A 15,323-nucleotide genomic window follows, 5' to 3' on the forward strand; every position below is an offset into this window, starting at 1 on the left:
TTTAGTGGGCATGGTGGTGTTGGGTTGACGACGGGAGGACTCAATGATCTTAGTCTCTCCAACCTTAATGATTCTATGATTCTATGAAATGGTCTTAACATGCGATTGCACACCAAAAAAATCTTCCTTTGCCACTGATTAAAGGCAACATGAAGACATTTGGCTGATGTGTTCCTCTAACCTGATCATGTGTCTGAGCACTAAAACATCCTATAACTAGGCAAGGCAAGCTGGCTCTAGGACAGCTTCCCACTAGGAGTGGTTTAACATGTGCTGGGGAACAAGCGATGGTGCCTTCGCTTGGTTTAGGGTGTACTGGTTACATCAGACCAGCTGGGATGATTTTGCATCATCCCTTTCAGCTCTGCCTAGAGTTTGGAAGCCAGAAATAAGAACAAGTCATCCAGACTTTGACACTCTCGTAGGAAAACTAGTTTAAGAGTCATACCTCAGGAGCTTATCTAAATGTAGAATTGCATTAATTCAATGGAAAAAAATAAGCTAATTGAAGCTTTTGCAAAATGCTGTGCACGTACTCCCACTTCCATTTTAACCAGGTGAGGTGTCTTTCATACGTGCCTCCACCATCGCTTGCTCCAGTGGTTTTCAGTGTGTGCTTCCTCCACCTTCAGGCAGGTCACAAAAAATAACTGAGAAAAGCAGTTTGGCAACAGGTTTGAATTCCTCTGGGGTAAGCACTGGAAAGTATCTGGGCGAACAAGAAATTTTAAAAGATCAAAAAACCACCGGCTTCTTTAGTTAGTTAAATGTACATGTAGCTAAAGCCTGGGGATGAAACCCACCGCTCCCTCAGACAATGATGGTCGGGACTGATCTGGCCGGCCGTACTGCAGCACGGAGCAGAGGTGCTGCGGCAGGGCACTTGGCGGAGACCGAATAGCTGCAAAGTGGGATCCCACCCCGTCGCTTATTTTCCCCATGCTGGGTGCTTCGAAAATAAAAAATCACAGCCACTCACCGCCTCACCTCTGCTAAGCCCAGTGCTGCTCAGGTCCGCTGTGATTTCCAGAGCATCGCTGGCCAGCTGCAAACCTGGTCCTTGCTCTTGGGTGACCAACCCCCAGCACACACAAGGCACTATGTGGCACTGCCCTTCACATGTAGGACTGTAGAGATGTCCCCGCGCCGCTGCAGTTTGGCATTACAGGGAGCCCTCAGTCTTGCTGGCAGGTGGCAAGTTGAACCGAGCTGGCTCTTTGGAGGAGATTTTGTGTGCATGATTTCTTGTTCAGTACTTCCCACAGCTAAAATACAAAACATTGAGGCTGAAGGGTTTAGAGTCTGTGCCCATGCTACAATGCTCTGATTATTTTATAGAATTATTACTGTATGAAAGTGTACACTTCAGATCCCCTCTAAGGCAAATTCTGGGGTAGTGACACATGGCGGGAAGGAGAAAGTCTTACTGGGGTTTCGTCCCTTTTCATTCTTTAAACCACATTTTCAAATTATAGAACTCGTATCACACATCTGATTGGATCCCAGACTGGCAGAACCATTCCCAACAGAGCTGTTCTTCTTAACTGTTTAACCTTTAGAAATAAATAGAGATACATTATCAATATCTTCTGCCCACTGAAATGTCCATTCACTTACCGTACATTCACCACTTTTTCAATTTGACAAAGTTTTTTTAGGAACTGTTTTTGCAGAGGCAAGAAAGTAACATAAATAATCAAGCAGACTTTCATAGTCTTTACCTGTTCGTAGATTTGTGGTGTTTTACTACATGTCTAACAACCATCGCTCCTAGATACATCAGTTATAGCTGAATCAACTGATATGCTTAAAGGTAGCCAAGCAATATAGGAAATATAGAGGGAAAAATCTATCAAGAAAGAGAAACTTTGGGGTGTTTGTGTATGTACATGTCCTTTTACCAAACTGGTATTTAGATATCTCATAAAAGAGAGAGTCTGGAGCAAGGAGCTCACCTATTCCTGCAGTTCTTTAACATTTATTTAAAGCATCGTGTATTTAAAATGCAAGAGAATCACCTCTATAAAGCAAATATCAACCTGCAGATGTTTCCTCTGGTCGGTGAAAGTGCCTGAAGCTCACAAACTTTTCTCTTGCCATCAGAGCAGACAGGCATTAAGGCAGGTGAAAGACTGCTTATTTGACAGCTTATCTATCAGCGGCTGTGCCGCCACTACCACCCCCATTTCACCCACAGGCACTTGGCGGAGGCAAACGGGATGCTGCAACGAGGAAAGGTGACACTGAGGAGCATGGAGCATGACTAGCAGCCAAGACGTAGACGGGAGACTGAATATAACTGATGAAGAAGCTTGAGGAGGTAGCACATGGCAGAGAAGAAGAGCTGACGTGTGCATGGGAAGTGCAGGCCTGATCCGCCCTTCCAGAGGAAACACAGAGGGATGGGGGCAGATATTTGTGCAAAGGAGACTGCAAGGGACAGTGATGGACGCAGCACAGCAAAGGGTGACATAAATGCCCTTGGAGAGGACCACCACGCCAGCAGCACTGGCCAGAAGAGGAGCTGCTTCATGTCCACGGTGGCAGCCCAGGAGGAGAGGGCAAAACATTGAAGTGAGGGTGAGGGTTGGCTGTTGCACGGTACCTCCTCACCATGCTGAGGTCTCTCAGCCCTTGGCCAACACTTGTCCCTCCTCTCATCCTGGGCAGGGCTTTCCATTTATAGGGTCGGGCTTTGACCTTCTTACTACCCTTCCTCTCATTTTTTAATGACCACAATACAGGACATCAGCAGTAAGACCTGAAGGACTATCCTGCCCTCACTTGGGAGGGTGAAGAGGAGACACGAGGCCTTGTTTGTGTACCACATGCTGTTTCCTCCTGCATTAGATGGATATTTCTGTTTCAGTGGCTATCAGAAACTGGGAAGGTGTGTTAGCAACTGATAGCGTAGCTGCTCTTCTCCAGCTCTCTGAAAGAACTTAGGTACCAAAAGGGAAATGAAGCCAAATTAGGCACCTATTTCCAAAGTCCCCCTCTGAGCTCCCTTCCCTCACTCCAGCAGCTGGAGACACACTGCGAGTAAAGAGCAGGCGGCATGGCCACGTTACCCCATGCTTCACCAGGGCATTGCACAAGCCCAGAGATGCTTCCCTCCCATGTCCCAGCCATTGGGAGGTTGGAGCTACCTCCCGTTGTTGCTTGTGGAGCTTGCAGAAGGGCAATAGAATAGAATAGAATAGAATAGAATCATTAAAGTTGGAAGAGACCTCTAAGATCATCGAGTCCAACTGTCAACCCAACACCACCATGCCCACTAAACCATGTCCCTAAGCACCTCATCTACACGTCTTTTAAATACTTCCAGGGATAGTGACTCAACCACTCCCCTGGCCAGCCTGTTCCAATGTTTAACCACTCTTTCAGTAAAGACATTTTTCCTCACATCCAATCTAAACCTCCCCTGGCGCAACTTGAGGCCATTTCCTCTCATCCTATCACCAGTTACTTGGGAGAAGAGACTGACACCCACCTCGCTACAACCTCCTTTCAGGTAGTTGTAGAGAGCGATGAGGTCTCCCCTCAGCCTCCTTTTCTCCAGGCTAAACAACCCAGCTCCCTCAGCCGCTCCTCATAAGACTTGTTCTCCAGACCCCTCACCAGCCTCGTTGCCCTTCTCTGGACACGCTCTAACACCTCGACGTCCTTCTTGTAGTGAGGGGCCCAAAACTGAACACAGTATTCGAGGTGCGGCCTCACCAGTGCCGAGTACAGGGGCACGATCATTTCCCTACTCCTGCTGGCCACACTATTTCTGATACAGGCCAGGATGCCGTTGGCCTTCTTGGCCGCCTGGGCACACTGCCGGCTCATGTTCAGCCGGCTGTCGACCAGCACCCCCAGGTCCTTTTCTGCTGGGCAGCTTTCCAGCCACTCTTCCCCAAGCCTGTAACGCTGCATGGGGTTGTTGTGGCCGAAGTGCAGGACCCAGCGCTTGGGGAAGTGCACAAGCTCTTTCCATCCCATCAAACAGGGTAAAAAATGTACTTTTAAACGTTGCAATTTTAAATTTGCAGACATTTCTTTTCCTTGCAAAAAAGCAGGGAGAATGCATTTTTGCTTCCTATAATCGGTGTCAGCTTAAGTGCCCCCCTTGTCCTCTACTGCTCCCTGGGGCCCGAGAGTTGATGCTGTTCCTCTTGGCACTTGTGTGCACCTCTCCTGCTCTCAGTCGTTGGCTTAATGGCTGTCTCCAAACGGTGACTTTTCCATGAGTCCTGTAGCCCCATGGCCTGCACAGGGGAGTCCTCACTGAACCTGACCGCAAGCAACGGGGCACTCAGAGCAGAAAGTGGGACACAGCAGGATGCATCGCCCATGGGATGCTCTGCCCACCACTGCTTGCTTAAATGTTGACACTGTGGCAACTTTGGAAACAGCAACTTTACGAACATGCTGGATGAACTATGTATAGATTTGAGCTATTTCTGATTCCCACTGGGAATACTCAGCTTGCAGAAGAAAAGCTCAGGTACTGCGGGAATGAGAAAAGCCAAAAACCCTAAGAAGCTACAGATCTCTGTCCATGACTTTGGTGCTCTACGTTGCATGGAGATCCCATCCCTGCTACAAGTAAAAATGGGATGGTCAAAAATGTGAGGTCATCAAAAATGTGAGGTGAGTATCCCACTAAAAGAGAGAATAAAAGCCAGAGCCTGGACCTCACATGTGCCTCTGCCGGAATTGTCACAGCACTGCCAAACACCGGGAGCAGCAGGTAATACCTTTGCCTGTATAACATCATTTTCATTGCTTTTTTTTTTTTAATTTAATCGAAACCTAAGCTCTGTTCTGAAACATCAGACCGCTGAAAAACACCCACTAGTCCCACAGGGTGTGCATAACCAGGCAGGCGGATGTAAAATGGCACCTGGCACCATGGGGCCTGAAGTGCCCTTCTCCGGTAGATGCTGCCCACCTGCCAGACCGAAACCGCCCCGGATGAGATGCCATGGAAGTGGGGAAAATCACCTGCTGGGCTGGATCAGGCCCCACTTCTGGCCGGGGATGCTCATCAATGCCTCTTTCAGAGCAGCAAGTTTAGCATGAGACACCTGAGCCAACATCCCTGCAGTTCCAGGCTATTTGCATGTCCTGGGGTTTCCAGATGTTGCTCCCTTGCCTCCGCTAGTGCCCCCAGCTTGGCAGCACCCCGCTTCGCACACCGCAGAAGTGGGACCCACATCTTTACCCAAACCTGTGTGCTTTAGAGTGGTTTTGAAGCAAGTTTAGCCTCACGGGTACTGACTGTGCCAGTCCTTGATGCTTCAGCTGCTCCGATCTGCTCAGAGACACAAACGCTGCTGGTTTTCATCAGGGAAATGGCTGTAGCAAAAGAAAAATGATCATTCCTTTGGTTTTGTTCCCCTCTCAAGAAGACTTTCCAAAAGCAGAGTTTCTGTGGCTTCGGCCTCAACCCCTTCTGAGGTATCTTTCGACTGCAGCTTCTGCAACGGCTTGCGTGCACCATGGGTGCTTGGCAGGGTGGCACTCACTGGTGAGTGCAAGAGGAATGTGAGGTGCTGTATCTAGATTCCCATTTTCTAAGTAAGTAAAGACATGGCAAACAAGGGATATTCCTCTGGGCTTGCAGGACCTGCCCTTCATCCCCACTGGCGAGCCTCTTACCCTGTGCCCTGTGCTGCCCCGAAGGTTTTTATAAAGCTTGCGCTTTTGCTGGTGTGGGACATCGCTAGTGTAAATATTAAGAGAGGCTCTTTGGCCTGCTCAGAGGCTCTGCGAAGCATCCATATGGCAGAGCCGCCATGGGTGAGTTGCTCTTAAAGAGCTACGGAACTGATTTTTCTTATGCTAATGTGAGTTGGAGAAGGTAATGCTGGGGAGGAAAGTCTGCATGTTTGGAAACGAGTGTAAAATCAAATGTGCCTTTGCACATGTCCAAAGTGAGTTCAGTCCAGAGAGGCCTGAGCATCCATATGGGCCAAAATGGGGAACCTTATTTCCCCCACTGGAGAAGCTCATTTCGGGGGAGGGAGGGCGCAGAGGATGCCAGTGAAGGGCAGGCAGCAGGAGGCTGCAGCCAGCCGCCACTCCCCGTGCCATGATCTTAATAACCTGGTTTTCTGCAAGCGCCATGTAAGACCAAAGACTGAAGATACGTGCTTGCCAGGCAGCCACGTGTGTATTGCAAGCTTTGGGGGAGCAAACTGCACCGTGGCCTGGCCCTCCCGCCTGTGCTGCCAGGCAGTGCCCACCTGGGGCTCAGCACCATCCTCGTGCCCTGCAGGGATGGGACAGGGACCGGGAGCTGACACCAGCGCCATGCAGCTCCTCGCCCCAAAGTGCCTGGAGGAGGGCGGTGTGGACTGGCACCATGCGACCGCCCAGGTAGCTCTGGCTCTCAACCAGCCCCCGTGTCACATGCACCTGGCTCGATGGCTGTGATATTTAAAATTACCACCACCTTCATGCTGAGACCACAGGATCTTCCCCGACATCCAGCGGCGTCCCCTGCATTTGTAGGTCCGGCTGAACGCAAGCTCCATGAGGCATGTGCCACACCAGCTAGTGCTAATCACTGTTTACTCCCTGCATCCCTTCCCATCTGCTCACTTGCAGCAAGTTAAAATAAATGAATAATATTTAAATCAATAGTGCATTTGTGATTCCTAGTAACTTCCCTTGAAGTAGTTATGACGAATGCATTAACTGGTACTAATTCATCATGCTGCTTGTAATTTGGCCAGGATTCAGACAGGAGAACCTGTTTTTATAGCAGCTAATAAATGGTGGTTTATTGCTGCCCTACCAGGTGTCCCATAGCTGCAGCCTCCTTCATGGTGTCCCATGGCGCAGAAGCCATGAACGTCTGCTTCTCTTGGCACGCGCTTTTGGTTAGAGAGACGATACTTTACAAATAGGCCAGGTTGGTTATGATTCAGCCCTAACCACCACAAACAGTCTTTCTGTTTCATCCACAAACAGCCTTTCTGTTTCATCAAGGGAAAACCGGGTGGAGCAAACATCTACCCATCGGTTCCACCTAACACCGCACAGCTCAGGTGCATTAAATAGCACCTGGAGCCCAGGGATGTGTTCATAGGCCTTGCCCTAAAATTCAGCGCAGGCTTAGGAAACCAAATTATACCGTGACCTTGCTTATGCATCATGCTTACAGCCATTTCAGGTTATGCAGGTGGCCTGTGCTCCTGGGGTTCCCACTGAAACCGGACCTGCGGTGGGGACTGGTCCAGCAGCACCGCGGGCTCTGACCCAGCCCCAGAAGTTGATGGCAAAATGGGGAGCTGAGGAAAAAGGGTTGCAAGAGGTTGGCAGGATCTCCAGGTCCACAGAGGCAGTCGGGCTCTGCACTTACCCCGCCTCAGCAAGGCAGGAATTAAATTAAAATCTGGCTTATGAAGGCTGCATGGGCTCTGCAGACTCATGCCAGGATGTCATATGAGGGGGCTCACCTTGTTAGCCAGAGAAATGGCAAGGCTGGAAGAGGAAGCTGGGGCTGAGATTTCCATCCTGCTCTTGCCAGCACACCCAAATGCTGGAAGGGAACATGCTTACCTGGCGAGTGAGTGGGATCCGCTTACGGGGACAGTGAGGGGATTTGCTCATCAATGAGCCCCTGTAATTTGAAAGGGTTTGTCCTGGTGTGGGCGAGGACAGCAGGCACATACCCCTAGGGGATGCGGGAGAGCTTGCCAAGTCCCTCCTATGACTAACGTTGCTAAGTTTCTGCTAAAACCATCAGCAGCAAAATAGTTAATAGCTAATTATTAGCTAACATAATTATTAGCTAATATCTAATAGAAAACATAGTTAATAACTTAAGCACTGAAGAAAGAGAATTGGGTTTGATGGTCCCAGTCAAGGTTGTATCAAGACGTAATCAGCAACGACCCCCAGAACCAGAGATACCCTGGGGTTGCCAGCAGCGGGTTTGTTTTGGGTCTGCCTGTGTCACTGCACAGCAGCACTGTCCATACCCAGCAAGGCGCTGGAGCATCCCTATCCTACCCTCCGCTCGCAGCAGCCAACTGCGCTTCATGCCTTGATACCAAGCTGCCAGGCCCGGGGGTAGGCAGGTCAGCCTGGAGCAGGAGACATCGCAAGGTCCTTGGATTAGGTCTGGCTCTCCTTCCCTGCAGGAACAATCTCATCGATGTCAACTGCTTGTTGTAAGAGAGAAGCAAGTCCTGGTCTGTCCACTTTTGCTCACTGCTGACGATGCACCGCCGCGCAGCGATGGTGAATCTTGTGGGTGTCCAGCCACGGGCTCAAAATTAAAAAAGCCTCACATCTCCCTAGCACGGGTGCCAGGCGACCCCTCCAGCACACCGCATCATGGGGCCCAGCTGCGCTGGCAGTTGCGTGGCCACGGCAATGAGCCCGATCCTCCCTGTGTGCAGTCAGATGTCGAGCCACCACCGCCAGCGGGCAGCATGTGGGGACTGTCCCAGAGGAGCTGCTGTTTGCAGCAGTGCTGGTTCCTTGCTCTCCAGCATTTCAGAAGATGCTCTGTGAAAGAAGGTGTTACTTTTTGGATCCAGGCTGGTTTTACTCACTCAATACTCCTTGCAATTTCAGGAAGATTGCAAGCAGGCAGAAAATTGCTGGGGAGAAAGCACACATATAGCTTTGTCTCATAAAAGGATGGCTGCTCTGTGGCCTCAAGCAATCATTTTTCTTGGTATCTCTGTATTCAAAACCCTGGCAAGCAGCTGTGCAAAACAGGCTGCAGACGCTCAGCTGGGTACTGCGAGTCTACAGCCATTTGGTATTTAGCCAGGCACCAGCTTGCCCTTGGCCAGTCACTTAACAATGACAGCTAAGTCAGGCCTGGATGTTAGAAACTGCATTTTGATTCCCTACATGCTTCATCACACCATCAGACACCACATCTTTATTTTTTAAAAAAACACAACAGCAAACCACAAACATGACTGGTATGTTTTAAAGCAGGTAGGAGTGGTTTTTCACACACTAATAAAAATTCAGATTCTTTCTCCACGATGCAGCTAACTTCACATTAATTATACTTGGGCATCTCCCCCCCTTCCCAGGCACAGGTCTCATCTAAAGCCCACTTTTCTCTGTTAGCGGCACAGGGCAAGGCTAGGGCCGGCCCTATGCCGGGGGGTGAGAAGGAGGTGTTTTATAGTCTGAAAGGCTACAGAAACCAAAAGCTTCATGCCTTTTTTACCACATTATCACAATTTTCTGCTGTAAACTCTGGAGGGGCCTCATCCCTGCAACCTCTTCTGTAAGCCAAGTTTTTGCAGCAGAGAGCTCACTTTGCCAAATGACTGATCGACACTTTATCCCTGTGGGTAGCGGCACGAAGGCAATGCTGCACCTCTCCGAGGGGTGGGCAGCATTTGCTCACCTTTCCAGCACCTTTCATCCTCCATGGTTGGGCTGTGCCTCTTAGTAGCTCCATGCCCACAGCAGCCCCATTGCCCAGCTATCTCCCTCTCCCCATCACCCCAATCAGCAAAGGCTGATTGCAAGCAGCAGCTCCTGGCCCAAGGATGGACAAACACCGGCACACACCCCAAAATCTTACATGATGAAGGGCTAAAAAACATGTGTCTCACCTTAGCGAGGGGGTGCTTACTGGGGTGACTTGGGGTGCAGGGCCCACGCATGAGCTGCTGGCTGCCCACACGGTTACAAGAAGGAAGAGCTGAAAAGTGCACGTTCTTACTGCTTCTGAAATAGAAAAATCAGATCCCAGGAAATTTCTGTTTCAGTCAGGATGTTTACGTGGTTTAAGTGGTTTTTAAGCTGTGCAGAGGGAAAAAGGCTGCTCGAACCAGGGGTTTTGGCTTTTGATATGAGCTGTGCTGGTGCTGGGGTCCACTCAAAGTACATGATGGGAAGCTGAAGGACAGGGATCAGCATGGAAAGGAGACACACTTACACTTGGGCAGACCCTCGTGCCAAGCAGCAGGCCCACAGCCGGTCTCCAAACACCAAACAGGGATGGGAGCGCACAGGATCCAGCCCTCGGTCCTGATGGTGCCAGGGACTCCACGCTGTGCCCAAGCACCTGCAGCTAAAGCAGAGACCAGCAGTGCGGGCAGGCAGGGACAGGGCAGGGACAGGGCAGGGACCGCATCAGCACCAGCCCCAGAGGAGCACCAGACCCTCTGCTGCAACAGATGAGCAAAAGTGCTCCTTGGTGGAGCAACTCCAGCTTCCCTCTCAGACTGTTTTTATTAGCAAGATATTACTCATTTTTACATTATCACTTTCTACAAAATGACAGCTCTGTTTCCTCCTGCCCCGGGGAAAGACCACCCCACCAAAAGAAACATCCAGCAGGACAAGGGTCATCCCAGACCAGCCTGACCACATCTCAAATCCTGGTTCTTCTTTTTTTTTTTTACCCATTTTACCTTCTTGTTCTCTAACCTATCTTCCCTTCCTCTTTCTTATGCTCACTTCCAGGCCTTTTTCTCCCTTTTGCCCCTTCCCTGGCTGTCATCCCCTATCTTTTCGCAGCATTGCAAGGTAAACCATCACCCCTAAATGCGGCTGCTGGTACTCGGCAGTGCAGATGATGGCCTCACGTGCCCCCCATGTAACCCTTACCTTGCAGACTCAGCAGCTATATTGCAGGCTCACAGCTCTTCCCTGTCTGCATCTGAGCAGGCAGCAGTTGAAGAAACTTTCTTGTCCTTGGCAGGAGCCCACGCGGTGCCTCCAGCAGCGATCACACCACCAGCGGCCACCCGAAAGGGAGATGCTACGTTTACCCAGGCCAGCCTCAGCCCTCTGCTGCCAGAGCTTTGGCAATGAAAGATGTTCCTAAATTATTAAGCAAGAAGAGGGGGCTGCCTTGCTTAAAGGCTTTGTACTTTTAGGCCATTACACCATTTGCCATGGAGGCCAAGGGTGAGGGATTGACCCAGGGAGGAGAACTGGAGGCGAGGAGAGCGGAGATGCACCCAACGCAGCGGGATCAGGCTTTGGAAAGGGCTTCAAAGCCATTAGCTACACCGTGGCTTAACCAGGAAGGATACCAACCAAAGCTGCCAGATGAAAGAGAAGATAAAAAGCAGGAGCAGGGTAGCACCTTGCATGGAGTTGCCATCTCTCAAGAATTCAAAGATCAGAAGTCAACACTTACAAAGCAAGAATTTACATATAATACACTTGGGCTCTTTATTTCTCCTTCAGATTGGGAGCCTTTAGGGTTGTGTTTCAGTTTTCCTTCCAAACCACTTACTGCATAATGAAACCTGACATTTTGATGTACTTCATGTTACTCCGGGGAGGTGGAGCTTTAGAAAAACACCAAATATATCAAGAGCCGGCAGCACCGCTTTCATTGCCCTCTGCAGCCGGCTGCAATGCTAATAGCCAGCAAGAGGGCTCCTCTGCTGCGGGCTGCCAGAGCAAATTAACTGTCCTGACTTCTCTGCTGAAGGGGAAAGCTGTGAAGTGTTACCAACCCAAAAGAAATTACAGCAAAATCTGAGAGGGGCAGAATCTGGTTGGGAAGGAAATTAATGATCAGCCGCATCGTTCACTCCCCACCGCTTTGAGGGAAGCATGGCTGAAGCAGCACGCCGCCCTCGCACCAGGTAACGTTACAGCATCGTCCTGCCCGCCTGCAGACAGGCACCCAGCCTTGCTTCGTGTTAGGAAAACACAGCGCTGTATCGCTAACCAAAAATGAATGCACAGTGCTGCCAGGGGTCTCCGTGCGCACGGCCTCCAGCCAAACTCTTGCCTTCTCCTAGGGCTCTTCTCATTCTTGGTTTCTCATCCAGTTCATGTTTGGATACTCAGAGGTACGGTTTTAGCCAGGTCTTCTGAGGAAAGCAAGCCTTCTCTCTTACACTGCACACGCACGTGCCTAAACAGTGTTTGAACCTGCTCATCATATTTTAACATAATTTGATAAGGAAAAAAAAGAAAAAAGGTAGAAGCCTTGAAGCTTGCAGAAGTCTTGTGAAGACAGAGATAATGAATAAAGATCGTGCTGTCACCCTCACGGCAGGACAGGCTGATAAATGAAGCTGGCTTGCAGCAGGCATCAGGGAATCCCGCAGCAGAGCATGCCCCCAGCAACCCACCTCTCCTGGCTCGCACAGCTGCCTGTTTACAGCACTTCTGTAAAACTCTTGCTATGGACAGTTACAGTGTTTCAGAAACACATGCAGCATCTCTCTCGTCCTATGTGGCAACAGCATCACGTCACAAACGGCAGCTCTGGTACTACGTATTGGCTACCTGTGTACCAGGGGGGCTGAAGGGTTCAATGGAGAAAGGCCCCGGAGGATACAGTGACTCTGCACGATGATCAGCAGATTCCCTTTGCGCCACGGAAAGCACGGCGTAAGCGAGGTTATGGCAATGAGCAGGTTTCTCTGCGTGCAGCACGGTCTCCCTGTGATGTTCTCTGTGTGTAGGTGCCTACTCGGTTTGAATCATGAGCCTCCTGTCTGATTTCCTTCCACGATAAGGCTTTTAATAATTAAGTGCGTATACAATAAAGTAAATATTCAACCAGCTCAGAGCTAGGCTGCAGATCAAATATCTTCAAATCTTTCTTCTTTCTCTTTTAAAAACAAAAACCCACACATGCAGCCTGCAGGGGAAGAGATTGCTCGCTTAGCACTTCCCTCAGCTTATCAGATAAATAAGCAACTACCAGTTCTGTACTTTACAAAAAATAGGCGAGGCAGGTGCTCCGCAGCATACCGTGGTAATGTGATGGTGAAGAGCTGGATGCCTGCCGAAGTCTGGCTCCTCTCCTGTGATTGCTCTTTAGCTCTGTCCTCCAATCCAGCACGCTGGCATGCCGGCACGGGCTGCCTGAGCTGTCACTGGTTGGGAGAGGAGGTAGGTGCCATCCCCCGTGTCCTTCCCCACTGAGTGGTAGGGCCGCATTCGTACAGACTCAGACTAAAGAAAAACTCTAGAGAGACTGTGGCTACAAAGCCCAAGTGCAAAACAGAGGGAGGAAAGAGACAATAGGAGACATATCCTCTTTCCTCATTGTGGATCCTGCAAAAGCGGGTGCCAGCCCCAACATGGGATGTCCCCGGGAAGACCAGACAGAAGCCGATGTCCACCCATTTCTGCAAACCACCAGGGCTTGCCGGCAGCGCCTTCTGCAGGGCAAGGCAGTGGCTCTTGGTAAGGGGGGTAAACTCTCCTTCCCCGTTGCTGGGGTCATTTCAGCTAAGGAGGGACACAGATCCTTGCGTAAAACATCCACACGGGAAACAGCGGAGAGGGTTTGTGCCCTGCCTCAGCCAGATGTTCAACAAGTCACAACTTCATCAGTGTCCCCATGCCCGAGCAAAACGATACCCAGTACTTTCTGCAAAGTGCTTTAGGACTGCTGGAAAGTTACTTCACAGTCCCTCTCATCCAGGTCAGGAAACTCTTATTTATACAAGCTAGCAAATCGGACCTGTGAATGGCACATGTTTGGGGCTGAGCAGTGGCACTTGATTTAGAGCAGTGCTTTGTTGCAAGCAGCAAATCTGAGATGGGAACGAAGTCTTAAAGCTTCTCGCCTGTGAAGAGTTGAAACTTGAGAGACAGAGGAAAAGCCTAAAATTAACCCCGCACTGCTTATGTGTGGCTTTGGCTGCCCAGCAAGTGTTAGTGACGGCTGTAACTGTCCCTCCACCTCTTATTCTGGTGGAGTAACGCAGCTGGGTCTCACTAACAGCTCAGTATTTGCTCTTGTAGCACCAGGTACTGAACAATTTCCCCATGGGACAGGTAACGACTGACAGTCACTTACCTCCGAGCATTTTATCAGGGTGGGAGTTCATATTTGTGAGTTTCAAGTAAATTGTGCATCTCTGTTCACATTAGTTGTACTGCCACGTTTGCTGTTGGGCCCACAAGGATAAGGATTCCCTTAAAGGGTTTTGACAGTTATTTCCATTAAGAATTGTGTTGCAAAAGGAACTGGCAGCACCTAAAAACTAAAGTTTTCCTCCTTGCCCTCAGCTTATAGGCAAACAGCAGAAACTGGCTGCCTTTCCCTTCCCCTCCGTACCTTTCCTGCTTTCCACTGCAGTATGCTAGGGAGAGAGCAGCCAATTTTCTTTCGCAGGTGCTCCTCTATGAACCCCTTGGGAAGCAGCCTCCATTTCCACATCAGATGCAAGCGTTGCCTTATCTGTCGTTGCTCCCCGGGTTGGAAGAACTGCCCTCCCTCACAGTTGCAAGGAGTTTCATGCCTTCACCTCAGCGGAGTGCATCGAAGCAGAGGCATTGCACAGCCCCCCACCTCGGCACAAGGAGAGGACAGAAAATGGCCGTACCCCTGCTGCCAGGGAGCTCCCCACTTTGCAGCCACCTGCCGCAGCGGCTCCTGCAGCTCATGATACCCCCATGTTGTTCTTAAGACAAGCTGCACTGGAAATCTATTAAGCACAGCTCAAGTTATTGACAGTGCCAAGCTAACGCGCAGGGGACTTGTAGCATGTGCGAGGGGTAAGGGAGTATCAATGACATCTTTGATAGGATGAATGAATCTGGGTAGAGCGAGGGACTTAAAGATTTGGGGGAGGGTTTCCAAAGGCACTGAAGAACTCAGTTGAAGGCTGCATCTCACACTGTGATGTTTTACACTGTGAACTAGGCCCCACTCGACCCCAGTCGTGTCCCTGGGAACGGCCCGTGCTCAGCCTGGGGACGTGGCTGCTGCCGAGCAGGCAGCCGAACCAGGCAGATGTCATCTGGGGGCAGGCAGGCTCTGACACAGTGGGGATTTAGACCGTTTAGAGCATTACAGAGCATAAACTGCACCTTACATCCACCTGCTAAAAAAGCCCTGACAGCCACTAGTAGCCAGTGCAGCAAGGGCAGGGAAATCCTCTCCTTCCCCCCATGGCCTCTGCAACTCCCAGCACAAGCAGTTACACAGATTACAAGAGGAAAATCCCATCTGTAGCATTAAATTATTATTTAACCTCGGTCCAGCTACCCCCATGCCAGGGATCTAGTGAAACGTGCATGTAATTCTGCTTTGGGTTCTCCATGCATAGAGAGCCCCGGTTCCTTGGTCACTAACAGAAGTTTGCTTTGAACTGTACATACACTGTATTCTCCCCACATCCCAATAACCCTGAAATGCAGCTCTTAAGGTCCAGATAGCACCATTGTATGGGTCATGCACCCTGTCCAGTGGAGGACTAACGCAAAGAGGAGCCTGGTGCAACTTTCCTGGAGCCACAGCAGTGCTGATGGTGGTCCCGGTGCATGAGCATGGTATGGGTGGGACGGATTTGCACCTGGATCCCCAGCACCATTATCCCTCCCCCTGAGATATCTGAGGGCGCTGCTTCTGC

The sequence above is a fragment of the Pygoscelis adeliae genome, unplaced genomic scaffold, assembly GCF_000699105.1.
Source record: "Pygoscelis adeliae isolate BGI_AS28 unplaced genomic scaffold, ASM69910v1 Scaffold145, whole genome shotgun sequence".
In the NCBI taxonomy this organism is placed as follows: Eukaryota; Metazoa; Chordata; class Aves; order Sphenisciformes; family Spheniscidae; genus Pygoscelis; species Pygoscelis adeliae.